A 20874-nucleotide genomic window follows, 5' to 3' on the forward strand; every position below is an offset into this window, starting at 1 on the left:
TCTCTCTTTTTTTTTTGGTCTGTAAACAGGCAGGAAAAATTGGGGTTTCCCAGGCATGCACACTTACTTGCTGCTCAAAGAAATGCTCAATCCATTAGAACTTTTTGATGGGATGTGAGGCCTAGGATGTGATTTCCATTATCTATTAAACGGTAAGTACATAATAGGCAGAGTAGATTTACAGTAGAGTCTATCTCAGTGAAGATGTTATTGCTAGAAGTATTTATTAAAATTTTCTAAAAATATTCACTTATGCCGTGTAAGAAAAATGCTATGTAGGATGCTAAAAGTGGATAAAATATTAGCAAAAAAACCTACTCTCTCAGAGTGTACATTCTAGGAAAAATGATGCGACCTCAAATAATGCTACAACAACTATAATCTGAGTATTTGCTATATGCAAAATGCTTTGTGCACATTGTTTACTTAATCCTCACAATAAGCCTGTGAAAGAGATTCAATTATCTCAATTTTACTGAAGTTCAGAAAGATTGAATAACTTGCCTAAATTCACATGGTCACATGGTATAAAGGACATCTATTATTTCATCTGTCTACATCTCCTGTTTTTTTTTTTCTTTCAATCTCAACCTCTTTCTTCTGAGGATCTTGTCTTCAAGATCGCCCTGTCCCTAATGTGCGCGTGCACGCATGCACACACGCCCACACACACACAGACAATGTGCTTCTATTGGGCCAGTCATAGAACTGTGCATTCCTGGTCGTGTGATACAAATCAAACCAATCAGAGTTCCTTGGTGTCTTCAAATTGGAACTAAGGTGAGAGAGTTCCTTCTTTCTGACCCTCTTGTGAAATGAAGCTTGGGCACATGAACTTTGGGGTTGCCAAAACACACAGTTCTAGCCTGTTGGAAGACGCTGGTCTGAGGAAAGAAAGCCAATACCAAGAAATAACTAGAAATATGAAATAAGAGACATCAAAGACAGCAGTGTGCTGGTCATTGTTTAACAACTAGTTCTCCAAATGTAGTTCTGACAAGAATGGTGGTTGGTAATTCTCTTTCTGTGAGTAAGATGAAATGAAATCAACACAGACACATACTGGAGCATGACTTACTTTTCAATGATGACTGACTGCTTTGTCAAGTCAAATAATTGTTCTCAAAATCTGAAAGATCTTAGCAATTTTCGATGCTATTCACAATGTAAGAACTGCAGATACAACATACTTCCAAGTTCAATTTGCATTGTCAACATTTTCTTCATTACTTTCTTAAGTCTAGAATCTAGACAATCAACAAAACAATACATTAAACCCTGGTTTTAAGCATTTGTTCATTTCTATGATTTAAATGCCTCCACTATGGCCATTTTCAAGCTTCCAACATGACATCAATATATATGGAGCTGGAAAGAGATGTGTAATAGCACACCTATTAGCACAGTACAGCAACTCTGGACAGGGTTTCCACCATACCAACACCACAGATATGAAGAATCTCAAAGGTGTAGATAATAGCAAAATGCAGTAAAATAATTGAGAAGTAATGAGGTTTTAGAATTTATTACTTTTGTATTTAATATAATTTTTAAATGATTTATTTTTTTAATAATGTTATATTTAACAACTGGCTTACAAAATCCCTCAAAATCAAGCAGTTGGCTCTCAAGAACTAGCACGAGCCAGAATCAGCACCCCACAGGTTCCATTTATTCCTGAGAATAAATTTATTCCCACCCTGATTTCAGGAGCCTACAAATGCTCTAATTTGTTCAACTTGGAGATAAAGTGGCTTTTCAGTTGCTTGCAACCAAAAGAATCTTAGCTAATTTAAGAAGTTCCTCTTGGCTACAGTGGACAGGGAAGGCTTCATCAAAGAGGCAGGGCCAAAGCGCCCACTTCTGAAGGTCAATTTTCCAGATGACTTAGTTTCATTTTTTTGCAAAAATTGAAGAAATAACCATGCCTTCCAGTTTGATAAAAGGAATTTTCAGCTCTGGAAAACCTGGCCATGCTGTGCCACGATCCATTTAAATGTCTTCCCAGAAGAAGAATGTTTAATCCGCTGAGCGGAGCCTCCAAGCCCTGCAGAACCCGGGAGGATGTTAGCAGCTCACAGCCCTGCTCCCAGGAGTCTCGGCATCATTCTGTGAAACTGCACAGGGTGGATCCCTGGCTTCTCCCTGGAGAGGAAGTAGCTGCAGGAATGCCAGATGTGGCATTCCCACAGCAGCTGGTGGAGAGGCCGTATCTCCCAGCATGAGGAGCAACCGCAGAGACTGAGCCCCAGAAGTTTGCAGTTTCCACAAGCCAAGAAGAACCCAAGCTACCCGGGCCCTGAGGCAACACAGGCTGATAAATAGAGCATAATTTGGGTCTGATTCTCCCACACTGCCTTTGTTTCCTTCCACCAGTGTTTTGTAAACCTTTTTAAAGAGTTATTCCAAGTGTTTTTTCAAGCCTCTAATCTGTCTTCAAAAATATCCTGGAGGAGGAAATGAAGATTGTTTGCTGCAGAAGACAAGGGTGGAAATGGCCAGGAAAAGTCTCTTCAGAACACCTAGATGAAAGCCACAAATGAGGGTGGGGAGAGCTTGGACAGAAGCCAGCCAGGACTACTGGCCTGCCTGTCCTGCAGTTTTTAAACTAAGGGAGTAACTGAAGTCCTCTGCTCTGTGTGACGGCCAGGGGTGGGGGATGCGGCAAAGTTGGAGTGGAGAGGCTGTAGACGGAAAGGGTGAGAGGGCTGGAGGTGGGGACCCAGGGGAAATCAAGCATGCAGCTCCTCTTAGGTCTTGTTTCATGTACAGTTTCAGGGGGGTGGGGTAGGAGATGGACCTTCAGCTCTGCATCCAAAGTTGATTAAAATCCTGAAATTTTTCATAATTGGACCTCATTAATAAATTCCTCAGGGTTCCAGGAGGCTCTGTAGAGGTAAAACAAGGGTTTGGAGAGATGAGAGCAACAGGAGGTTGTAAGATCCCAGACCACGGAGTTAATTCCACTTAATCAGCCTGGAGAAACTCCACATTGACAACACATCCCAGGACTCACTGAGGCCTCCCACCCTCTGCAGCAGGGCAGGGATTTTTCTCATTTACTTCTCCCTTACTTTTTAAACCCTATTTCCAACATGAATAACGAGCTGCCCCACAAGTTAGCACTAATGCTCCTCTTCTCTCCGGAGGACATTTACTGCATCTGTGGTAGGCATAACTCCAGCAGCTTGGGGAGGGCAGGCTTCTACCTCCAAGCCTCTTCTCTTCATTTTGCCACCCATCATCTCCCACCACCCCCTGCTCCACCTGCTTCCTTGCCTCCCTCTTTTGAGAACATATATTCTCAGTTGTTAGCTTGACCTCCAATTCACACATAATCTCTGTGATGGTTAATTTTATGTGTCAACCTGATTGGGCTAAAGGATGTCCAGATAGCTGGTAAAACACTGTTCTGGTTGTGTCTGCTAGAGTATTTTTGAAAGAGATTAATATTTTAATTGGTAGACTGAATAAAGAAGCTCATCCTCACCAATATAGCCAGTCATCAGCTAATCCACTGAGGGCTGAATAGAACAAAAAGGCTGAGGAAGGGAGAAGTCAATCTCTCTGCTTGAGTTGGGATATCCATCTTTGCCCTCAGACATCAGCACTCCTGGTTCTGCCTTTGAATTTGGACAGGGATTTACATTAGTGCCACACCCTCCCTTGCTTCTCAGACTTTTGGGCTTGGACTGGAACTACTCCCCCAACTTTCCTGACTCTCTAGCTTGCATATAGCAGACTGTGGGACTTCTCAGCCTCCATAATTATGAGAGCCAAGTTCCATAATAAATCTCTTTCCATATATCCTATGAATTCTTTTTCTCTGCAGATTCCTGACTAATACAATCCCAAACCTTGAATTGAGACATTAGCATTAGCTTGTTGCCATGCCAAATCTTTAGTGGTTAACAAGTGGCAAGCTTGCTTGGTTTGTAATGTATCTTTTCTCTTTCCATTAGTAAAAGTGAGCCTGAGCTGCAAAACACCCAACAACCAGATACTTCAGAAAAAAAGCAAACAAGAAACAAAGAGCCTGAGTGATGCCCAGACTGGGAAGCCAACCTCTGAATAGGAGTGGGCCAGGGTCAAATGCAGGCTTTTTTCAGGGATCCAAATGGCTCATTCTCGTAGCATCCATATTTTGCAAATGTCTCCTTTCTTTCTTGAACATTTTATGAGGAGAGTTACCCAGCAAGACTATGTGGCATGGAAGGGGCATTGCAGTTCAACCTCAAGAACCATTCCCAAGAACCATCACATGAACACCAAGGTGGCTGGTCCTCAGCACAGGACTGACTCCCATGAGATACTTCTTCCAAAGTAACAGAAGCTAACTCTAGCTAACTTACACCAAAAGGGGAAATATGTTAGGATGAGAAGGTCTCAGGAAATCCAGATGGACCATAAAAAGATCTGTAGAGCCCTGGCGTCTCTGGGCCTCTCCTCTCTATGAAATGGAGATGACTGCCATCCACAGGATGGCTCTGGGTGGGGGATGCTCTCTTCAACTGAAGCGTCCAGTTTGCAGTGGGTTTTCAGGAAATATTGATTCTCTTCTTCCCTTACATAGGCCCTTGACCCCATGAGAGTGATCTTTCTACAACACCATGTGGCCATGCCACTTCCTTGCTTAAAACCGTTCTGTGGCTCCTCAGATCCCTCAGCATAAAGTCCTAGCTCCTCCATCTGCAGTGTTTTCTCTCTGCAGTTGTCTTTCTCTGCTTCTCCATGCAGTGGGCTGTAGCTGTCCCTTAGCACTCAAGTGTCCAGCTACACAGAAAGAAAACTGACTCCTCAGAACCCTAACCCTGAGTTCCTGGAAAGGAGTATCAGACTGGCCCTTGTCTAACAATCTCAACCAGGAGGAAAGGGGTCTTAGAGCAATGGGTCACGTGAAAGGGGAACGATCCACAGCTAGGCACGCTCAGGCATGATCACAGTCTTGCAGATGGCTAAGTAAAATTCCTCTGAAGATTTGATATTTGGGTATAGTTTCAAAAAGGGGATTTGTTTTGTTCTGTCTTCATTGAAGGGAAGCAAAGCACAGACTTTAAAATCAAATCCATTTGGTTTTGAATCTCTGCTTGGTCAGTTAATAATAACTGGGCAGTGTTGAGAAAGCTACTTAACCCCTGCGGTCCTCAATGTCCTCATGTATGAAGTAGAGATGGCTGCCATTCACAGGATGGTCATAGGTGTGGCATGCTGTCCCTCTTACCTGAAGTTTGTGGTGGGTTCTCAGGAAATATTGATTCTCTTCTTCCTTTACATAGGTCCTTGATGCCATGATAGTGATCCTTCTATAACACCACGTGGCCATGCCACTCCCTTGCTTAAAACCCTTCTGGGGCTCCTCATATCCCTCAGCATAAAGTCCTAGCTCCTCAAGATAACATAAAAAGCCCTGAAAGCACTCTCTGCCCTCCTCTCCACTCATTCCCCACCACTTCTGTGCCCCTGCCATGGAAACAACTTACCATTGCCAGCACCCCTTACGCCCTCTCTCCTTCCCTGTTCCTCTTTCCCCCACCGACTCTCCAACCTTGTCTGCCTAATGTCTACTCCTTCCTGGGGTCTATTTACTCAGGAAGATCTTTTTTGGCCATTGCTTCCATCCACAATGCTGTACTGAGTCTCTTCCAGATGCTCCTGGTTAGAACCCGCCTCAATGTTCCTGAGAACCAGCCTAGACAGTGAGAATGGCCTCAGAAACTCTGCTTTGCAAGGCAGTCCAGTCCACTGCTATCTCCTAGAAGGTTTTACCACTCCCATCCTAACTGGAAATAGAGCCAAAAATGCCTCTCCATAATTTTCACCTAATGATCTTAGATTTTATCCTACAACAGGTTTCAAATTACTTGGAGCTTGAATCTTACTACCCCTAATCTATCTTTCCATTCCTTTTACTGGACCTCAAGAGACGTGGTCCAGTGAACATCTATCATCCTGTAATATTCTTTAATTTGTCAGTATTCTTCTCAAACCCTGGCGCTCTTAGGTGAGTCCAACCACCACTTCCCTCATTATGGATCCTACAGACCTATGCAGCCTCAGACTGAGGGACTTTTTTATCCAGGTAAGCCACCCTGCCTAGGTCCTGTGAGCTTCTGGTCAACCATGCCCCCTCCAAGCCCTTAGCATATGACCTGCTGTAGTGCCAAGTACAATCTCTCCCCACTCCCAGGCTCATGCAAGTGCCTAAAGGTTATACAACAAGCCAAGGGCAGAGACTAGGAGATGCTCGAGATTTATAATCTCTAGTCTAGCATGGTTTAGCAATTCACTTGTCCACAATTCTTTGAGCTGATGGCCTTATATGTTAATAATAATAAGTATGGCTAATGCATATTGAAGGTTTACTCTGTGCCAGGATAGGCTAAGAAATACATATGAGTTTTCTCATTTAAGCCTCACAACAAGTCGTTAGGAATTTTACAGATGAGGAAACTAAAGTTTAGGGAGATTAAGAAATGTAATCCACTAGCTTTATAGAATGAAGGCTTAGGTTAGACATCAAAGCAATAAGGTCTCAGAGCATATTAAATATGACAGCTGTGAACTCTCACATTTCTTTTCTAAAATTAGGAATTTCCTAATTTAAGGCCTCCCCCTCCCCCAGTGACCAGACTTGATTTCAACTAAACACAAAGGAAGATAACTCACATCAATCAAGTGAAGTCTGGAGGTACAGAGTACTAGCACAGCCCCCAGGGCACAGTCCTCTCAAATGTTCTCCTAGGCATGGATAGGCCCCTCCTTACAAAACGTTCAGAAGTCCTAGAGCTTTTGCCTCATCCACTCACCTTATTTCTAACCCTGAATGTGGTATGAGAACAGATATTGTAGCCTTGCAAAGCTTCTGTAAACATTTGCTGTCTCTCTTACTTTTACATAACAAGGCTCATCTCTGATTAATTAATTTGATGACCTCCAGTCAATCTGGTGTCAGAACTTCAAACTGTGGTAAAACCTTATTTATCTATTTAACACAATTCCAAGAGTTCCTTATATTCCATTTTTAAAGCCAGTAATAACTTCTTTTTATAGCTAAACCATGAAATGAGAAACTGGCATTGGGTTAGATTGGTTGCCAGGTGAAAGAGTGCCCATAAGGCTAGTGGCTTTCTGGTAACACTGATCCACCTGGGACTGGTGGGTAAAGATGTCCTCAATCACATCCCGTCCCTTGTAATCCCTGTACGATGAAGAGAGCTTTGTCCACCAAACCTTTCACCCACTCCTGGAGCTCAGGAGGATGAGAGGCTGTCAGCCAACGTTCTGGACAAATGCTCCCCATGGAAATTTCTGCTAACTGAACTCAGATCTTGCCTTGCTTGTTCTGAAGCAGGATCAGAGATCCGACTGCTGACTGTGTGGCTTCCCAGAAGATCTGGAAACATGCTTGATGTGGGTATGGGATAGGGACAGGGGAATTCTTGTGGCCTGGGGGCAGAGGAGGCCTCCAAACACAACATTAGGGCTTGGCAAAACCCAAGAACACTATGCCAAGACCTTTTCCCTTCACTTGTAAGCCCATATGCCTTTGAAAGGGAACTTAGTCCTCATTTCAGGAGTGAGTACACATTAGTCATCGGTGTACAGTGATAGTAGCACTGGGGACTCATACCTAGAATGCCCCCCGCTTTTTTGTCCTATCCAATTTCTTCTGATCCACCAGAATCCAGTTTATTTTTACCAGGACTTCTCCATCAAGTCTAGCTCACAGTAACTACTAGCCTGTAACAACATAACACTTGTTGCTAGAAAGATATCTCTTGACATGTGCAGCCTTATGGCATCTTTTGAAATTTTCATACATGCAGGTGCATATTACAATTTTTTCATGCACTTACTCAAAAACTGTTCACTGATAACCTACTGTTGCCAGACACTGAGCTGCATACTAGGGACATGATGGAGAACAAGGTAAGCAAGGTCTTGACCCTTACAGACCTCACAGTGGGGAACTGTATGGCTCGATGATTGTACCCACAGGATTTTAATTTATGGAGGTGACCAAGTGATGACACGAAGAGCCTGATGCTATTGAAAGAAGATATTTATCACTTGCATTTCCCCCAGAGAAGGCATACAACACCATGCAAGGCCACCTAGGAAGCACCGGGTTTTGGTCAGGAGGCAGAAGCAGGAGCAAGGAGGGGAAAGCCTAGACTGGAGCTTTCATTGCGGTTTCTGCAGGAGAACTAAAACTGAGCAGAGTAAACAGTTTCAGACTGGCTAGTTTGAATCATTCTGGCAGGCTTTGGGCTCTACGAGTGGTCTCTAGTTGTCTGATACCTGGCCCTGGAATGAATTAGGACAGATAAATACTGGACTGGTATATGAGAGTTAAAGGGGGTTACTGAAGGTATAGACTCCGTTGTTCTATTGGTTTGTTTGCCTATGAAAGGCGAGGCCTTTGTTATCTGTAAGACAGACCCTAGGAGAGTCGGTCTCTCCCTGAACAGCAAAATTTTCAAGATGTCAAAACATCATAAAATTCAAAACATTTTTTAAAACATTATTAATACACTGTATCCATCGGGGCTCAGAATGGACAACGGAACATGCCCTAGATATTTGAAACAAAAGGGATTTAGTGTAGCAACATAGTGCTTACAAAGTTACTGAAAGGGCTGAAGAGGAATTAGGGTCCACCAACGGACAATTTATTTTAAGGGCATACAGTTCTAACTTGGATCTGGAAGTAGCAAAGATGCTGCTGCTACCAATACTGCTGTCCCCTCAAGAGTGACATCCCCACAAAGCTGGTGACTAGACATGGAATGCTGGTCCACCTTCCACAATTGACTCAACCATCTATATAACCTTGCTTAGCAGTAAGAGAACATTATATGTATTTCTGAGTTTTGCAAGTACAGGAGGGAGGGGACAACTGCTATGTGCTATACAGTATAACACACAAATGAAACATGTGATCAATGCACAAGACTGAACTGCCTCTCTGTCCTACAACTGATAGATTTTTATGCCAGAAGGTTGTCCAGCTAACATTTCTATTCTAGGCTGGACTGATCTGTCTGTCCCACACTTTTTTTCAGCTGAAAACTCTCTACTCTTCTTTGAAGATACAGCTCAAGCATTGCCTCCTTTATGAGGCCTTTCTTCTTCCTGCTAAGAACTGGCCACTCCCTCCTCAATCCTCCCCTTGAAAGCAGAGGTAGACTCTCATCGCAGTGCCCACCATACTTCTTTGCTCTTACACCAATGTCTCTCTCCTTGACCATGAGATACTTCAAGCCATTCCATGGCACGCAGTAGACACAGAATAAATGACCCTTGGATGAATGGGAAAGGCTGAGGCTCTTACCACAGATCCAAGATCCAGGTAGGGATTCCAATATAGCCTGTTACCCAGTCCAGTCATATAGGAGCCGAGTGGATAAGCCCTGTTTTCATCAAGGCTAAAATCTCAAACAGTGTTAAGGCATCTTAGCTCTGGTACTGTTTGGAGCAAAACACTCTAGCAAATAATTAAATAAGAGTAGCCTGAGCAGGGATTAGGAAGCAGAAGGAAGTTTAATATTTCTGCATGACTCAGAGATACAAGGTAGTTTCAGTTGCATCTAACAGAAACACAGCTCAAATAAGACAAATGAAGAAAAAAAGAATATACTGACCAGCATAACTGAAAGGTCAGTGTGCTAGCTTCAGACATACCTGGGTCCAGTCTGTACCCTATGTCATCAGGGTCTGTCATTTTGGTTCAGTTTTCCTCTGTAACCTGTATTCTCACACTGACTCTCCCCACGTGGTAGCAAAAGTGATTATTTTCTCTTTTACTTTTCTCAACTTACACTGTACCCATTCATCAATCTCAGTAGAAATGGAGTCTCTTTCTTAATACTTTCAGCAAAACATTTCAGGATTGACTGACTTGGACCAGTCTGGTTCCAAGTACCCCTCACCCAAGCCAGAAGAATAAAAGATGTAGGCTTCCATTGGCAGGTGCTCTGTTCGCCCCCGAAATGGGGGATCCATGAGTCAGATCAACCCCACCAAAGCCCATGGGCTGAGTATGGAAGGAGGTGGTGTTAACAGAAAGAGGTGTATAAATGGTAGACATGAAAAACAACAGCTGTTTCCCGCAGTGGTTAACTAGTATTTTGCTACCTCCAAAGCCTCATTCTTCATTTTGAAAGAGTCTTTCAACTACTCAAGAGCAACAGCAAAACTGCAGCCATTCTCAGAGTGCTTCTTGGATGGGATGCCCAATGAGATTGGTACAAAACAGAAAAATTTGACATCATTTCTAACTTTCAGTTGAGACTGGGGAGAGAAAGGAAAAACCCATCAGTTTCGGGTCTTGAGTAGTAAAACGAGAGTGAGAGGGAAGGGGGGAAAACGCTTGGGATGTAAATGGAATGAACAACAGAAAATAATTAAAAAGGAAGTGGCTTCCTCTCGTTTGTCTGTCGGGCCTTGTGAGGAACAAGAGCGGTACCTTTTCTGGAGCCTCAGCTGCTCTGCTGCCTTTCCAGCCGCCTCCTTGGGAAGAATGAGGCCTTAACAACCAGCATGGTGTCAGGGCTGGCCTCCACCCAAGCCTAAACAGTGCCCCCATTGAGGGACCCCAGGGGCAGCCCTGGATGCCTCTCCCTTCTCCTGCTCCCCTCAATGGGCTATTTGTGGGACTAACAAGGACTGGGAGACACACTGCCCATCTCCTCTGAGGCCCCAACAGCTGCAGGATTCCGCAGGAACTCCACAGGGCTCCTGCACATCCCTGCAAAGACACCAACCGGAGGATGCCGGATTCAGAAAGGGGTCTCCAGGCGCCTCCTGGATGAGGGAGAAAAATACTCCTCAGTTCTTTCCTTCCTCCCAGCCCTTTCTGCCGTCTCCTGGGATAGCGACTCTTCACCTCAAAAATATTTGGTAGCCTGCCTCCCTGCAGCTTGGATACCCTCCCTGTTCTATCCTCCTTGCTGGCTGAGAGAAAGAAGAAAAAGGAGAAATAATCTTCTTCTAAAGCTGAGAGTTTATGATTGCAGCCATGTCCAAATATTTCATCTTCATTGTCCACTTCCTCTACTGAGATAAAGTGACCTAGAGTGGAAAGTGGTAACTAAAACATTCTCATCACAAACTAAGATCACAGCTACTGTTCCCATTGATCTTTCAATCCCACACCACCACAAAGGAGCAGTAACAGGCCGGGTGTGGTGGCTCACGCATGTAATTCCAGCACTTTGGGAGGCCGAGGTGGGCAGATCACCTGAGGCCAGGAGTTCGAGGCCAGCCTGGCCAACATGGTGAAACCTCGTCTCTACTAAAAATACAAAAAATTAGCTGAGCGTAGTGGTGAATGCCTGTAATCCCAGCTACTCAGGTAGGCTGAGGCAGGAGAATCGCTTGAACTTGGGAGGCGGAGGTTACAGAGAGCTGAGACTGTGCCACTGCACTTCAGCCTAGGCAACAAGAGCAAAACTCCATCTCAAAAAAAGAAAAAAGGAATAGTAACAGTTCCTTGTATTCTATTTCTCCCGAGCCCATTAGGTAATGATTGCTAATTGCCTTGAGGAAACAGACCAGCATACTGTCTGGAACAGACAGGTGAGGAAGAATCATCCCTGACTTTCTACTTCTACAGGATATAAGGCTTGCTTGTGTCTTTTCACTTAAGAGATGTAAGTTGACCCCCTGCCCAAATGTCTCCTTCCAGGAGCTTATTGTTGCACATGAAAATCCCATTAGCGTGATATTCCATGTTTGTTGGTGGAAGCAAGTGTACTCTGCATGAATAGATGTATGTCTGTTTTGGTGGAAATTTGCTGAAGTGTAAATACCCGTGGGCTCCAGACATCAAGCTTTACAGGTGATTAACATTAGGGTGCTATGTAGTTGATCCTGTCCTTCCCAGAGTGATAGCTGGGATAAAGGGGAGAAGGAACAGCCCCAGGAAAAACCTGTACCTACTTCGCAATGAACAGAATCTGTAGGGGGATCTGGTACAACTTAAACTTTGTTCCCCCTACAAATTTTTGCCAGAAGGTTGGGACCTGGCCTCATTCTTCAGGGTCAGGGGACTGGTTCCCATGCCAGTCCATTCTACTTTTGAACAAATCTTACTCATTAGATCACTGAAGAATCCTTTCTTGCATCAATTTCCATCTGATTTCCCTTAAACATGCAGACGTTCATCCTGGTCTTGCCCCACTACTACATGCACTCTAATTCCATAAAACCTTCAACCCTTCAGATGAATATTTCCGTAGAGAAATCACTCATGCCTCCTCCTGAGCTTTTCCATTTTGAGCTAAATCATGATTTCTGCAATTTCTGCAACAGTTCCAGATGTGACACAGTTGTCTGATTTTTAACCAGCTGGTTGACTGTCTCCAGACAAATTCTGGTTTTGTTTGTTTGTTTGTTGTTATTTGTCTTGGACCCTATTAAGTCTATGGAACTCAGCTGCAGTTTGACTAGGGTTAAAATGCAGACAAGCCATTGCCATCCTCTATCCGAGGATCCTACTCCCGTGAATGCACTCTAAGACTCAATGCTCACCACATGGCAACCAACTCCCACTGGACTTCCTCGGTGACAAAACGCAGGAGACTTTTCACATGAACTTCTGTTGAGCCAGTCATCTCCAGTCAATTTGTTTTTTTAACCGAAGATCTCATATTCATTTCTCATTTAACTTTATTCCCTTAGTTTCAGTCCATTGATCTAACATGTGGAGCTATTTTAGAAATACTGATTCAGTCAGTAAAACCTCTCAAATGTATGTAATCCACAAACATCTAAATATGTCTTCTCTATTTTCATTCAACTTGTTGATGAAAGTGAAGACAAGACCAAAAAGCTCAGATATTCGAGACCAAATATCAGAGACATCACCATGTCCTGTTGAGAACCACATTGATACAACAAAAGCAGATGCCTGATGCTGGAGAGTTCAGTCCTGCTTCCCAGTCCAGAGACACTTTGCATAAAGGAATACATTTTTGGACAGAAGAAAGTATTCTAATGTTTTCCTTAAGTTAATATTGGATAGGGATGTTCAGTATTGCTTTTCATACTAGGCACACATAGGATTCTATTGATGCAGAAAGAACAGCCTTTTATCCTACCTTACACATTACATAACCGGCCTCTGACCTTTAAAGAAGATTGTTTTTTATTAAAACAGCCTTCTTGCCAAAGTCCTATGTGCTCCTTTCTAAGAGAGATTCCCAGATTACAGCTTATCCAATCAATATGACAATAAAAGACACATCAAAACCTTAGCCCTGTACTTTCCTAGGGTTCTCTAAACGCTGCCCAAAGGGGTGCTGTTTTCATTTCCCAAGAAAAATAGAAACATTCTATGAATTACTTGCAACACCTAGCTGAAATTCTAAATTCAAGATCTTGCAAAGCAGATTTGAATGCTAAGTTAAGACAGCTTTCAAGGTAGAAGCCCTCAGTTTGAATACAGAAACTCCTTTTGGCAAAGTCATGTGAAAAATGCTAACATGTCTCAAATGTTTTCCCAGCCATTTCCCAGCTTCATGTCTAACAGAGGCTGAGTGTGAGCTGAAGAATAGTTTGAATAATAACATGAGAATAAATAAGTCACTTATTTGGGGATTCTAATGGGGAAAAAAGTCACTCAGTAAAAGTCACAACTAAGTTGAGATTTGAATTAGCTTCATCATGGGATGAACAAGAAAAACCCAAGTAATTCTATTTCTTTTGGAGTTCAAGCCCATCAGAACATTAATTTCTTTCCTATAAGATCCTATTACAAATAAGTTGGATCATAGCTCACCTTGCCACATTTCAACCTTATAAAAGAAGACTTGCAGAAAGGATTAGCCTCTCTCTTTCCAAAAACCCTGAACAAATTTTCATGTACCCTTCTCGATCATTTTGCAGGAATTGTTCTGATAAAATAGTATTTCCCTCCTCCAGGTCTAATGCCCATCACCTTCCAACACAGTAAGTGACCAAATCTTTCCCTCGAAATATGTCCCCACTGAACCCTTCCTCTGTTTTCCCTTATTTGCTGTTATATGACATAACAACTGAATCCTTCAGCCTTGGGGGCTTCTCTTTTCTTCAGTATTCAAATGTAATTATTTGAACGGCAGGAAGTCTGGTGTCCATCTCAAGCTTCCATAGGCTCTGCCATAGGAGGCTCCTGCTGGGTGGGTGCCAGTCACTCTTTTCCCAACCCCTGCTCCTGGCTCCTGCTGAGCTTCTCAACCCTCTTGCTCACCCTCACAGCCCTCCTTGCTTTGCGGGGACACTGTTCCCCTTCATTCCACAAGGCACCACTAACGTACAGCTGTATTATACAGGACACTGAAGGTTTGGAAATTTTGGGAAGGCACTATACAAAATTGGACTCAACATCACTGTAGCTAATGTCTATCCATAAGGAGCCCCTTCCTGGTCAAGTTACTGGGCCTACCCTCAGAATGGGGTCTCTGGCACCCTTTCCTCTCTGCCTCACTCACCAAGGGAAAATTCAATCTTCTTTAACAATAAGAAAGAAGAAGAAGAAAGAAAACAAAATAAACAAATGACCAAAATCTTTAATAACCCAGCAATCCTGAAATACAGATACGTCTGCAGTCAGGTTTTGTTTTTGTGGGTTTGTTTTTTTTTTTTTTTTTTTTTTTTAGTAGCAATTAAAAATGTTTAGCTAGCAAGCAAGAAATTTAACAAGCAAAAAAAATTTATTATATAAATGTGCAAAATCACTACAGCATTTTAAAAACTCATAGTACATCTACATGATGTAATAGCATTTGGTTATTTAAGGTTATTTGGCTTCCTGTATAAGGTGCAGCCTCCAAGCAGTTATTTGCAGCTTCTTTCAATGGTAGGAAAATTACTTATTATATAATGTTTAGGAAAATTAGGATCCGAAATTGTATGAAGTGTGACTTCAACTCCATAAAAAATCTGGAGGAAAGCATGCCAGATTATCAACAGAATTAAAGGAGTAGGGGTAATGGCTATTTTATTGTTTGAGTTTCCCTGGGCTTTTTCTTTTTTAATTTTTAAAAAGTAATTCCAACTTTTATTTTAGATTCAGGGGTTACTTGTGCAGCTTTGTTACATGCATTTATGGCATGATGCTGAGGTTTGGGATAGAAATGATCCTGTCACCCAAGTAGTGAGCATGCTACCCATAAGTATTTTTTTCAGCCCTTGCCCTGCTTCCTGTCTCTCCCCTCTAGTAGTTCCTAGTGTCTATTGTTCCCATCTTTATGTGCATGAGTATCCAATGTTTAGCTCCCACTTGTAAGTACGAACATGCAGTATTTGGTTTTCTGTTCCTATGCTAATTCTCTTAGGATAATGGCTTCCAGTTGCATCCATGTTGCAGCAAAAGACATGATTTCACTCTTTTTCATGGCTGTGTAGTATTTCATGGCATATATGTACCATATTTTCTTTATCCAATTCACTATTGATGGGTACCTGGGTTGATTCCATGTCTTTCAAATTGTGAGTAGTGCAATAAATATATGAGTACATGTGCCTTTTTTGTAGTACAATTTATTTTCCTTTGGGTGTATACCCATAATACAATTTTTGGGTTGAATGCTCGTTCCGTTTTAAGTTCTTTGTGAAACGTCCACACTGCTTTCTCCAGTGGCTGAACTAATTTACATTTCTACCAAGAACCTATAAGCGTTCCCTTTTCTCTGCAGGCTCACTAGCATCTGTTTTTTGACTTTTCGATAATGGCCATTCTGACTGTTGTGAGATGGTATTTCATTGTGGTTTTGATTTGCATTTCTCTGATGATTCATGATGTGGAGCATTTCTGCATATGTTTGTTGGCTGCTTGTATGTCTTCTTTTGAGAAGTGTCTGTTCATGTCCTTTGCCCACTTTTTAATGGGTTTTTCTTTTGCTTGTTGAGTTGTTTAAGTTCCTTATAAATTCTGTATGTCAGACCTTTGTCAGATACATTGTTTACAAACACTTTCTTCCATTCTTTAGGGTGCCAGTTTACTCTTTTGATAGTTTCTTTTGCTGTGCAGAAGCTCTTTAGTTTAGGCCTCACTTGTCAATTTCGTTTTTGTCGCAATTGCTTATGACTTAGTCATAAATTATTTCCCAAGACTGATATCCAGAATGGTGTTTCCTGGGATTTCTTCTGGGATTTTTGTAGTTTGAGGTCTTATATTTAAGTCTTTAACCCATCACAAATTAATTTTTGCATATAGTTAAAGGTAGGAGTCCAGTTTCAATTTTTTGCATATGAAGCTATTCCAGTACCATTTATTGAATAAAGAGTCCTTGTTTATTTTTGTTGGCTTTGTCAAAGATCAGAAGGTTATAGGTGTATGCCTTTATTTCTGGGTTCTCTATTCTGTTCCATTGGTCTTTTTGTCTGTTTTTGTACCCAGTACCATGTCATTTTGATTAATGTAACCTTATAGTATAGCTGAAAGTCGGGGAATGTGATGCCTCTGGCTTTGTTGTTTTGGGGGTTTAGGATTCCTTTGGCTGTTTGGGCTCTTTTTTGGTTCCATATGAGTTTTAGAATAGTTTTTTCTAGTTTTGTGAAAATGACATTGGTAGTGTGATAGGAATAGCGTTGAATCTGTAGATTGCTTTGGATAGTATTTGCCTCTGACTTTTAAAGCCCACTGGGTAACCATTGTCTTTTATGACCATGCAAATCACTAAGATTTACTTCTACAGACTCTGGCCTGGCAGATGCAAGTCTATTTTCAGGCTGGGGTTTACCCTAATCCCAGGGAAATATCCCCTTGCACATGATTCACCTCAAACCTCATTCATGTAACCCTCCATGCCCCTACCCCATGCTCCCCTCCCACTGTGCAGTTGATTGCCTTCTCCACCTCCAGCCTATAATGCTTTGTACAAACCTTTTTTAGTCCTTCTCACATCTGTATCAGTCAGGTCTCAGCAACCTCATACTGAAGAGTGTTTAAAACAGAGACTCTTTACAAAGAAGCAGAGTATAAGGAGACCACCAAAGTTAGTGCATACCCCTGGGCAAATTAAGAGGAGTTCTGTTACTATCCCTAGCCTGGAAAGGTAAGAGGAAGAAGTAGTTCTCAGAGCCTGGAGGGAGAAGGAGAGGGATGCTTCACAGGAACTGCAACCTTGAGTAGAGGAATGCAGCAGGTCTGGAGCAAACCCTCAGGAAAGGAGCCACTGGAAAAGCCCTGAGTTTGGCTCTTCCGCCCTCCTTCCAATTATCTGCTGGTGCTGGAGGGAACTCCAGCTGGAATCCAGGGTCAAGGGAGCCCTTTCCTGTGGTCCATACCGGGCAGCCTTCAAGGGAAGAAAGTGGACCTGGAGTGACAAACCAAAGATGGGCCGCAACAACATATTGTCATGATTGATTCACAGGCATGCCAAGTGTCTGCTGCCTAAGAGATTCCCTTTAATTTTACAAAACGCTAGAGCTCAAGGCTGCATCCTCTGTACTTCAGAACATCCAGAGCCACCCACCCTCACAGTCCTCTCCCTTCTCCTGAGGCGGTCCTTGCTACATCCTTCCTGGTTTCTACATCTTTCCTACTCTCTCATTAGCCCACTTCCTGGACGACACCCTTCTTCCATCCTATTTCTCAAATCAGCATAAATTCAAGAGTTATTGTATGTATCAGATTTCTAACTGAAGGATAATGGGTAAAGGGGGATAAAAGACAACATAGAGTGAGGAACAACTTCGAAACCCTTATTAGATATCTCTTTCATAAATAATCACAAACCATTCTCCACTATGAAGAATTTCTCAGCTATGCACCATCATCTTCCAGAAACCCAGGCCCCTTCCAGGACCTTCATTTTTCCCTCTATTGACAGCCTTCTAAAAACCTAAATTCTGTTCTACTATTTTTTGTCTAAACCTTAATATTATTTTAATATTTATATTTAATATAAGATATTAAATTAATATTAATGTTAAAATAGTTTACTATTTTAATGCAATTGTTTTTAAAATCAAATTGGTAAGTTTTTTTAATGTTCTTTTTTAAAAACTTCTTTATTTCAATAGGTTTTTGGAGAATAGGTGGTGTTTGGTTACATGAATAAGTTCTTTAGCAGTGATTTCTGAGATTTCGGTATACCCATCACCCGAGCAGTGTACGGTGTACCAAATGTGTAGTCTTTTATCTTTTGCGACCCCCCCATCCTTTGGTGACAATGGCCTTATAGTACAGTTTGAAGTCAGGTAATGTGATGCCTCCAGATTTGTAATAAAATATTATTAATTAATATTAATATTAATTATAATACTAATTATTATTTTAATATTTTATATTTTAATATAAAATGCTAAATTATATTAATATTAAAATATTCTAATATTTTAATGCTATGCTTTTAAAAATCAAATTATAAGCTATATAAACTTTTAATAGAACCAGGGCCAAGATCAGGGGGAGGAAAGTGAGGCAAGGGCATATACACATGCAGGATCAGATCCTCTCTTTATTTTAAATTTTCATCCTTTGTTCATCAGGGATTTTGTTTTCATTAATTTTGATTTTTAAGAGACTACTTTATGGTGCTGTTTATCTTAATCACTAAGTTTTTTGACATCACCCCTCGACCCTTTTTTTTTTTTTTTTTTCTGGTATCCCAGGCAAGTGCCTCACTCAGTATCACCTTAGTTCTGGCCCTGCCAGTTGCGGGGGCTCAGGGAAAAAGACTTATCTTTCTACATTAAATATGTCAGTTTAGATGCCCTTCCCAACCAAAAGATAAGTTCTTTTCCCAAGCAGAATTTTGTCTTCAAACTCCTGCCGATTTTGAGAAGAATTTGTTTCTTCTGACCCCTCCTCGTTAGGTTATGAGATCCTTCAGAATAGAAGATGCTGCTGCATCTGCTTCCATAGCCCCAGCACCCAGCCTTGGTAGATGAATTTTAAATATTTACTGAATACAAGGATCCAGTGCAGAGCTTTGTAAATTCCATCTGCTATTTGTTGAATATATTCACAGGTTTTCTTTTTATGTTAAAATCAAACATCTTAGAAAACTAGCTGGCAAGGACCTGAAGACATCATTTAATCTAATCTTTTCATTTTGTACACTGGGAAGCTGAGGCCAACCTCCATGGTTACACTTGCAGGCAAGTTGCTTAGAGTTTATCCAAAAAAATTAATATTTCTGATTGTCAACGTACTAAATAATTTTGGTAGCATCCCAGTAAGCAGAACAGAGTAAAATTCTCCCAGGGGTTCACGAAAACCCTGCAATAATACAATGCTATTAATTAATTAATACGATGCTATTATTTCTGCCAACGGAAATCTCAGAATAAGAAAAACGCACAAGAGAGGTAAATGGGAAAATTACTGACACCCAAGCCAATGACCTGAGTCAGAACAGCTTTTATCAGAGTGAAGTACAGAAATATTAATATCAAGAAGCTGAACTTTTAAATCAAAGCCAGAAAATGCATTTGCCCAAGGTAAAGGCATGAGCAGGTTTACAGAGAGAAGGACAATGGTAATAAGGAAAGCTTGCTTCTTTACAATGAATGCATCGTGGCAAACTTGTGAGGCACCAAGCAAGCTGACAAGTGTCCCTTCGTCCTTGCACCCTGGACAGTTTGGCCAAAGGACATCTAGGGTGACATGCCTCAGACGTCCGCATTAATTTCACATCCCGGAATAGCCCAAAGAACCTGTCCAACCTGACTGTCAGCCTTTTCAAAATCACCTTTGGAATTCTTTGTTCAACCCTGCTTGGTTTACACTGGAACGTCTCTTCTGGGACTTCTCCAGTGACTTGAGCTTTGTCCACAATGACATACCCCAGGAGACCCACCAATACCCAGATTTGCCCAGTGGTGACACTAATATTAGATCCGATTAGAAGTGTCAATTCAAAACAGATGAAGGACACATTTACACACAAGTCAGGGCTGCCACAAATTCATTTCTTCCTCTCACAATATCCTCTAGCAGAAAAGAGGGCAAACTGACCTTGAAGAAACCTCCTTTTTTTATCGGTTACCATGGCAGCACAAACTGTCTCTCCCCAGGGCACCTGCCCATGGGTTTGCACCTGCCAGCTGGTAGCAACACTGCACCAGCAGCCTTGGTTCCCAGTGGCTGTGCTCACTTCATCAACAAAGGTACCAGCAGTGCCAGTTGGCTTCACGATATGGATACCTGCCCGCTAAGCATTGGCCCGGAGCTCGGGGACTTTCACAAAGGCCAGCCAACAGCTGGCAGGCAGGAACCTCCAGGTCATTGTCATCCTGGGCTGAATTGGAACGTGCACTCGGGAGACAAAGGCTCTGTCTGTAACCACAGCATCCCTCCCTCCCTGGGTGTTTTATTTTCAGCTCTAGGTCCCCTGCTATGGGAGGGCCATGTGGCTGAAGGTGTCTTTCTTGGTGGTTGTTTTTTTTTTCCTCCTTTAGCATTGCCCTGCCTCGTGCATGGTGTAGAAAAGCTTTCTCTGTCCCATGTCTAGTTTTATTGCAAATCAAAAAGCTCACCATAAGTCATCCTGGGCCAGTGGGTTCAGAGGTGGAGCTGGTAACCAGAGGCCATGTCAAACTTCCTCCTCTGGCTCCACACCAAGGCCTCCGAGGATATTTTGTCACATGAGGTTAGTGTAGTTTCACATCCGCTAAAGCAAAGCTCTGTCGAAACTCTCTATTCTCACATGGCTTCGACTCAGACAACCACCCCACTCAGCTACCTTCCTAACCCTTTCAAGCTGTGAATCAGGAGATCTGGGTTCCAGTTTCAGCCCAGTCCGCGTGCCCTGGAGCAATGACGGACTCAACTTCTTTATCATGAAAATTAAGAGGCCAAAGTACCTTTCACTCGGGTTACTTTCAACTCTCTCTCCCCTTCCTTGAAAAAAAAAAAAAAAAAAAAAGTTTATTTTTCCT

At 42.2% G+C, this 20874-nt stretch overlaps 1 long non-coding RNA gene across 1 annotated transcript; it reads right to left on the minus strand.

Moving 5' to 3' along the window:
* Positions 1–470: 470 nt before the first annotated feature.
* On the minus strand, positions 471–20549 carry LOC141407140 (uncharacterized). Its single transcript, XR_012414536.1, has 2 exons — positions 20473–20549; positions 471–2888 (listed from the first exon to the last, which is right to left on the minus strand). It is a non-coding gene; the product is annotated as an uncharacterized lncRNA (long non-coding RNA).
* Between the last annotated feature and the right edge of the window lie 325 nt (positions 20550–20874).

The sequence above is a fragment of the Macaca fascicularis genome, chromosome 6 (assembly GCF_037993035.2).
Source record: "Macaca fascicularis isolate 582-1 chromosome 6, T2T-MFA8v1.1".
In the NCBI taxonomy this organism is placed as follows: Eukaryota; Metazoa; Chordata; class Mammalia; order Primates; family Cercopithecidae; genus Macaca; species Macaca fascicularis.